Source organism: Herpailurus yagouaroundi, unplaced genomic scaffold (genome assembly GCF_014898765.1).
Source record: "Herpailurus yagouaroundi ecotype Mexico unplaced genomic scaffold, PumYag 183, whole genome shotgun sequence".
Lineage (NCBI taxonomy): Eukaryota > Metazoa > Chordata > Mammalia > Carnivora > Felidae > Herpailurus > Herpailurus yagouaroundi.
The window spans coordinates 11,257,102-11,265,873 of NW_024412414.1; the positions used below are offsets into that span (position 1 = coordinate 11,257,102).

The following is an 8,772-nucleotide window of genomic DNA, read 5'->3' on the forward strand; positions in this document are numbered from 1 at the left end:
GGCCTTCAGGATAACAGACACAGGGGACCAGAAGGGTTGGGTGTAGCCTGGACTTCTGTGTTCTGCAGCTGTTTTCCTTTATGACTAAAATCGCTAGTTTACTCTGCAAGAAGATCACCGTATCTGTCTGTGGGGTCTGTGAAGGGTAATGAAGTACTCCATGGATGCTCTGGAAGTGAGGGCACATTCCCATGCTTACTCAGCTCCAGATGGCAATCCCATGACCTAGAGATGTGGCCTTGCCGCTTGAAGATAGAAAATTCACAGCCTGTGTTTCTTACCACCTGGGTGTCCTGGGTATCCATAGACCTTTTAGGACAGAAGTGGACAGTTGAAAAACAACTAATAGATCTCTTGTGTGTACTGCAACCATGTAGCCTGAGGATGTGGACATACGTGGTTAAGTGCTGCGTAAGATCTATAAGAATGTAGAACAGCGGAAGGAACTCTGGAACCTTGGCCAGATAGGTCAGGTTTAACACCCAGCTTTGGCACATACTGACCTCATAGCCTTGGACAAATCGCTTCTCTATGACTTTGCATGGGTTCCCAGGACAAAGAAGATAATATACACCTCACCCACCTCCCAGGGTACTATGAACTTAAAAACCGATTGCCTCAGATAACATTTATTGATGGCGGTTTGCCAAACACTGCTAAATGTTTACATGAGTTACCTGTGTTAACCGTATCAACAGCACTAACTTGCAGATGAGAAAATGGTTTTGGAAAGTATAGGCAATTTGTTTAACTCTGCATGCGCGAGTGGCAGATATGGTATTCAAACTGAGGCTGACACAACGTAGGGCCCAAACTCCTAGCAGTATGCCTTGGAGTGGCAGGATTCTGCAAGCTGCAAGGTGTTGAACAAATTACACAATTATGAGATCCTGGGACCTATCTTCGTGGTTATGGAGGGTCAAGCATGTGAATGTTACCTCTCACTCTTCCTATGGGCTATTCAATGCTCATTTGAAGAGAATCCTTAAGGAGACCTTTCTTCCAGGCCTATTGTAAAATTTTCCATTTAATTCATTCACTTAGGCTAATGGGTGGCTCTTTAGGAAAATCCTGGGCAGTGACCCATTAGGCTCTGTGGACGTGAGTCAGGTTAGAGCGCCTCAGGTAGATTTCCACGGAAGACTGGGAGACATGAGGAGAGGCCTGAGAATTTCAGAGTTACTCTGAGTCTTCAGTGGGGCTGGCCCTGCAGAGCTGCAGAGTTTGTTAAGGGGAACTGCACCTCCTGCACTTGTATTTCACCCAATCAGCACAGCCTTATGGGATGGCCCCCAAAATCACCCCACAGGGCTCAGCAGGAGCCTTCCTGGGAAGAGGCGCAACAAAGGAGGTAAAAGGAACCAAGACTGGGCCAACTGCACCCACTTCCTAATTCTGCCAAGGCCAGTCTTCCCTCCCTACCCTCCTCCCGAGGTTGATGCCCCAACCTGCTCAACAGACCCGACACACACAGGACCCCCCTCAACACTGCTGCTCCTGCACAAAGAAAATTCACTTTGCTTACCAAGAGCAAAACAAACAGAAGAAACATTTATGAGCCCCAGGAAATTTTTAACAAGATTATTCATTTTATCAAAAGCTTGTGATCAAAGCTTAATTTTCATTACTTGCATTTGGACAAATGAAAGAAACTGGTGTATGTTATTCCCCAGGGGCACATAACTTGGGCCCAAATTATTGAGATTTCTGAGTTTGAGATTTTTTTTTTTTAATGCCGTCCAAGGATTTCAAATGAACGTGGTGGAAACCAAGGTAGAAACCCAGGGTAAGACACCAGTTCTGCTTTCTGAGCGTTTGAATTGTGTAGTTCAGGTCAGTGTTGACGGTGGGCAGTTTAGAACTTACAGACTAAGCAAAGACGAATCAGGAAATTTAGGTTTTAGTCATGGCTCTGCCAGTGTCTAGCTCTAGGACCCTAACTAGAGATGGCAAAAGACAACTCCTCACAAGCCGGGTGATCTGAACAGACTTCGAGAGTGGTGTTACACGTAGGTGTCTCAGGAGTGACGATCTCCTGTCACCGCTGCAGGGCACAGAGTGGTAAGGAGTGTGCCTGGGTTTTGCCACCCCTAATGAGTCGCTCATGCCTAACCTCTGTGCGTCCCCATTTCCTGGCCTGCAAGATGTCTATGCTGCACCCCCAAGGTTCTTCTACACTCCCTCAGCCCACCACAAAAATGCTGAGAGTGAAATTGTGATCCATAATGACAGTTTATTTTGAGCTTGTTTTTAATTTATTATTCACTCTCCACTTTAGAGCTCTCCTCCCATTATTATTTCCTAAATAACAGCTTCCTAGTTTGGAACTAGGCTCATTATAATTCCCCCCCAGGTATATGCCTCACTGCCATTATCTATGGCAAATCCCATTTCATTTACTGCCACCCTTTTCATAAGATGAGCTGATTAATATTACCATTCACCTTACAAATCCATCGTTTCTAGAATTTACTCCCCTGCTCAGTTTAGGATCATTAGTGAATTTAATCAATGCAGACTTTCCATTTTCATCAAGATGATTAATAAACATAATAGGAAGTCCGGGCCCCTCTGGGACACATTGCATGGCTCTTCCTTACCCCTTGGGGATGCAACCATAATTATACTTGGCTTGCAGTCTATCAGGCAGTTTTGTTGCTACATTCGTTTCCTTTAGACAACCTTCCTCCTCTCCTACCTTGTGTGTATGGCACCTGGAGCCCTCCCCTTCCATTTTCACTCAGCAGCCCAACTCCAATATCACCTCTTTCACAGGTATTATTAACTCCATCTCTTTTAAGGAAATGGAGAGCCAGAGATATTAAATAAATCAGTAATTATCAAACAGCCCAGAAGTGGCTATTAATGGCTAATTGTCTCAAAGAAGTGACATATTGGTCAATCAGTGAAGTGGAATACATTCCATTCACTCATTAACCCATGATGGCCCAAGGTTATTAAATAGCGAGACACAGGAAAGGTAAGTCTTGACTGAGAAAAGGAGGGCAGAGGAGACCAGACGGCGGGTCTTGTTGGGTTGGCACGGTCCCTGGATGGCCAAGAGGTACAGGGGATAGTGGTGAGGGGGTAGAGCCAGCAAGTGCCCCAAACCTCAGCCCCAGATGGGCTCTCCTGTGCTAGGATTCCCAGCACATGAAACCTGTTTGTTTTCGAATGGAAATAGTGGTTTCATTTTATCAGTGCTGGTTATCAACTGCTCTTCCTCCACTTGGCCTCTCCATCTTATCTTGAGAGCTGACTTCCCACTTTTCACACCTCTTTCTTTCTCCTTTTTAAAACTTTCTCTCAACTTCCTGGATTCTTATCTCTGCCGTCTCCTGTTTACCAAAACCTCTTCTATCCTGACCCTGCTCTACTGAAGCCTTCCATGTCCTGCAGTCCAGTCCATCATCTTTCTCCTCCTCCGTGCTCCATGAAGCTCACAAGCCATGCATGAAAAAAGCAATAAAAATAAAATTCCCTTCAGCTATATCCTTACTTGTGGAAAAGAGTGTTTGCTAGGTGAGTCCACCCTGCATTAATTCCCAGCCATGTCACTGTTAAAGGCTGAGTCCTTCTGAGACCTGCTTATCAGAGATGGGTCTTAACCCCAATCACAGACATTGCCCTGGAAACCAGCGATTGGGCTTTGCCCCATCTCAATGAAAGCCCTATCTGAAGGCTGGGATCTATGCCATGACAATACCAGGTACCAATTAAAATGTTTTTCTTCCTTTTTTTTTTTTTTTTTTTTATTTTAAGATTCTTTAGGCTTGAGACATGTAGTATTTGTACCTCCGGGAGTAGTACCTCCCACAGTCCTCAAGATGGTCAAGGCCGAGAGGACGCTTGTTGCCTTCAGAGGCATCGCTTTCTACAAGATGAGTTAGAGAAAATCCTGGCCTTAGCTTTCCTGTCACAATATGGGGCAGTGGTGGGGGGGGACTGGTTCTTCAGGCCACATGACCCAGCCTTCAGCCTGAAAATAGGTTGGGCCAGAATATCAGGGATGTGTTTGAGAGTTTGGGTTGAGATGGAAGCAAGGTTCCCTCAGGCAACTCTTGTTGTCTTTGTCCTTCAACTTGGCTTTAACAGGCTGTGAATATGTGAGGACACACCTACATGGGCCCAGGTCACCTGGATCCAAGGCCGAGGTCAAGTCCTGCAGCCCCACCCTCAGCCCTGGACACCTCCTGCACTCTCTCCTCCTTTATTTTCTGTTTTGTCACCACACACTTTCTTTTTAAATTCTCACACCGTGGTGAAACAAAGAGAAAACTAGCAATGGGAAACAGGAAGAAGAAACACAGCAGAGGTGCCAAATTAGATGGCCCTTGGCCTGTGGAAAAAAAAGAAATTGCAAATGCTAAAATTTTCATGGGGAAGAGACTAATACAGACAAAACTGATTTAAAAAAAAAATAGTTGACTTAACCTGAAAAACCCAGTCGGGCTCACCTGAGGCTGAGAGAACTTATGGGGATTCGGGGTTTTCTTTGCAAATCGGGGATTTCAAGTTGGTAAACATGGTAGTCTGTCCAGTCAACTGTGTCCTTCAATCCAGGCTCCTGTGGTTTCAAACGCTGGCAGTCCCACCATTTGCTCTCAGTGGGTGGGTGGGCAGGACCACCTCCCCCTTGGATGATCCCTGTGGCCTGAAGGAGGGATAGAGGCAAGCTTTCAGATTCTGTCCCCAACTGTCAGGAGCAGGCACTTTCTACTGTGTTTTCAAGGAGGGCCACCTCTAGTGGTGCCCACACTGCCCTTTCATGCATGAATCCCACCCCACGATGGGGCCATCAGATGGGACAACAGCTCAGAGGAAGGAGAGACAATTGTTGAGCCAGGTACTTTGCTAGGCCTGTTCTTGTGTGTGCTATCTTGTGTATTCTCACAAACAAAGAATTTTCCTAATCACGTGGATTTACAGATTATGTGAGAAAAGATGCAGAGAAGTTAAAGAAATGCCCCCAGTGACAGAGCACAGAAGTAGTACACATGGGCCTGGAACCAAGCCACATGATTGGTTCCTCACCCTATTCTTTCTGCCATGCTTTATCATCCCATAGGTCATGGTGCTAGCTGGGGAAACTGAGGCAGGAAGATGGGCAGTGGGGGCTGTGGTTTCTGAAAGGGTGATGCTCGTCCAGCTTATGACCAAGTTGTAAATAATTTCACGTTAACCTAGATCCCTGAGAGTTAGAAGCCTGGATGCCTTATGTGCCTATTTATCTGGTATCTCAATTATTTGGTGTGTTCCTTTCCCCTCCAGGGCTGAGCTTATTACTCCGCATTTTGAAGATTCTGACAGCACTTGAGTCTTAGTCTTGCTTTGATGATTTAGGGAAATCATCTTGATTCTTCAGATCTCATATAAACATGTCTAATGATTGTAACTAGTATTTGTGAAGCACCTACTATGTACTAGCACTGGGCCAAGGACTTTGCCTCTACCAACTCATTCAGTCCTTATCCCCATTTTACAAAGCAGGCAGTGGATACTGGAGAGGACATCCTGCTCAAGGTCACCTCAGTAGCAAATAACAGAACCAGGATTACACCTCTTCACCCCCTCATTTCTTGTTTTTATGTGATGAGCACAGCCAGCTTTCAATGAGACTTGCTAGCAGGTTAACAAAACAGACTCCGCAGCCCCTTACAGGAACCACAGTTCCAGGGTGCTTGGTAGTGCTGGGCAGAAAGCCTGTGAAACAGAGAATAATAACCATAATTTCTCTATTCTCCTTCAAGTCTAGTCCTATGAGGGGTAACGCAGATGAACAGTACTGCAGCGATCTAGCAGAGTACTGCAGTGTTTAGCGGATCCTAAACACATAGATTTGCACACATGCATATGGTCTCCATTTCCTGTCCATATTTTAGCTCACTAAACCAGGTAAAGCCACAGTCTTTTTCCCCCTCTTTTTTCTCCCTAAACCAGGCAGCGCCACAGTCCCCTTGACAGCTGCCTGGGAAAACTCACCGACCTAAAAGGTTTGCTTTGGTCTTTTGCTTGCATTGGGAGCCAGTCACCTGGTTTGGGGTGCTCCTTCATGGTGATGCCACAGCTTCTCCCTGCAATTAGTGGCAAGCCACAGGCAGCTTCATAGGCTAATGCATGGGAATCCTCCACATTACCTGGCATCTGTTGGTGCTACTTGCTTTCTCCCAGAACCCGCCAGTGTCATGATCCAAGAGCAGGACTGCCTCACTGGAAGGGTCCCATCAATTTACTCATTAGCTCTTTTCCCTTGAAACCTATTGTTGAGTCTAAAGTCATACTCAAAATCAGTATGGAAGCAGTGAACGTAGTACTTGTATGGACACTTTAAGGTGGAGCAAGCCCCCAAACCAAACTGACCCTCTTAGGAGTTATTAGCATGAACTACACAGATGACAGAATTCTATAGCAAGAGGCACTGCAGCACCAGGAGGGAAGCCATTTGACAAAGCTCCCAAGGCAGCTAGAGGCAGATTATGGGATGAAGTCAGGTTTAGTGCCTACGTTTTTCTTCCCTCTGGGTTGCCACCATGCCATCCCAGCCCCACCCCACACACTCCCGGGTCACAGAACAGCAGAATTTTCAACTGCTGGCTTATTCTCAGGGTCAGATGGTTGAGATGTTCGAAATGATAGAAGCCAAGGCCACCAGAAACCAGAGGGCGGAGTTCCTGAATGCTCTCAGTTGACAATGTCAGAAGAGCATCCAGGAATGAGGTGGACGGTCTGGAGGGCTTCTCCTCCTTAGAAGGACAGGCCTTGTGACTTCCTCTTTCTAAAACATCTTTGCATAACTAAATAGCAGTGCCCTTCAGTGTTTTGAAAAGAAACATCTGTGGCTTCCGTTTCAGGGTCGGAAAGGCATTCTCCTTGAGTCAGAGAAAAGATTCAAGTTATCTGGAAACCCTTTTTCTTAAGAAAATTTCCAAGGCCAGAGACCCCAGAATTCAAATTAATGGTACCTTCAGGGGCCTCCCAACTTTTACAGTATTAAAATTTCTTTTTTATGATTTTGACCCAAAGGATTTATACTGTCTTTGGAACCTGTTGGCTTTTTTCTACCTTCAGTGAAATCAGAGTAGATGCTAACTTTAATTCACTTATTTATAAAATGTACTCAAGGTTTTCATATTAATAATTAAACAGTAGATAATCCACAAGTAGTTTCCATTTGGCGGTGAGTATGTGAAAGCTTTTTCTTGTACTAATTTTACCCGCCTATTTATGTTTTCTTCACAGTAAAGCTGACCTTGGCTCTGTTCTCTGAGGGTTAGTTCTGTTCTCAGTTGGTGGTTAGGGAGTCATTCTAAAGCACATCGGGACACTGCAGAAGCCAGGCCAGGAGAAATTAGTAATTTGCCAACTCCCTCCAGGCAGGGACCATGACTTTGCTTCCCACATAGTACCTTGCACGCATCGATAACTTTTTTTGATTGAATCCAATAAAATCTGTTGCCTTTGTATTTTTGCTAATTCAGTGGAAAACTTTGTTTATCAAAGTGAGAACTGAAGTGAATCATCAGGGAATAGTTTAACTGGAAAGATTTTTGTAATCCTGGTCAGAAGTGAACGGTACTATTATCAGCACTTGACATATCAGGGTACAAGGTGTTTCACAATTTGAGACACAAATGGCACCAACTGTACGACCCTGATAATATTTACAACACCGCTCTTGCTTTCTGTAGGACCCAAACTTTATCTGTCTGTTAAGCCTACTGGTAAAGAGGGTAACTTTTTTTCTGCTGACCTACCTCTTGCTAAATTTATATTCCGTGTATGACTCTAGAGTTACTGAATATACTGATTAAGGTACGTGAGTAATGGTTAAGAGCATGGAATGGTGGGTTTCAGAAATGGGGAAATGAAGCAGGAAGAATCCCTTATTCAGGACATCAGATTGGGAAATAAAGCCAGACAGAATTCGACGTGACAGCATTAGTTCATCCCTGTTGCTCTTTACATTAGCTATGAGCAAGTGCAATGAAAACTAGGTTTAATAGGGCACTCAGTTACAACTCAGACAATGCAATATTAATCCTAGAACTTTTCAGTGTCTATAGCATCTGGGAAAATAAAAGTTTTGCCTCCTTGAGTATCTCTCTCTCTCTTTTTATTATTTTACTGTGACCAACGCCTCTTTGTAAAATAATACATATAAATACCTAAAAGGTAAAAAAAAAAAAAAAAAAAGTACTATGGTCATTGGTGTTTAATAAAGTGATTCAGTCCCAACCACAGCCTAGGGAATATCAGGGAGAATGACTCCCTTGCAACGCAGCCCCCTTCTGTTGGACCACAGCCTCCAACTTAGCTTATATCCAACAGTGGGGACACAACAGTGAAACCGCTTCCCTGCAGGGAAGTGGTATCCAGCTGGGAAGATGATTTTCAGGAGATTGCACAATCATAGAGAAATGCTTAGGATGTTTTAAGTGGAGCTTCTGCTTACATCATATGTCCTCGGTTTGGGGATGATGAAGAGTGGACCAGGATCCTTGCACCATGGTGATGGGAGCATTACTGTTCAACCAGTCATAGGCTTGGATTTGGGCTCTGCCTGCTAGTGGTGTCCTTAGCTGACTGACACTGCCCTTCTCTGCTCCAGTTTCTCCGTTTGCCAAGTGAGGATAGGAGTGCCCATCTGAAAGCATTGTTGTAAGAATTACACTAAATGTATGGTACGCACCTTGAATTGTTTCTGGTACCTAGGAGCACTCAGAAAAAGGAAAGGAAAGGAAAGGAAAGGAAAGGAAAGGAAAGGAAAGGAAA

The 8,772-nt window shown here is 44.7% G+C and overlaps 1 protein-coding gene across 2 annotated transcripts in view; it reads left to right on the forward strand.

The window, feature by feature from the left end:
* Positions 1-8,772, forward strand: part of IL5RA (interleukin 5 receptor subunit alpha) — a 35,619-nt gene that overhangs the window by 18,649 nt on the left and 8,198 nt on the right. The gene's annotated exons all lie outside the window — the stretch shown is intronic.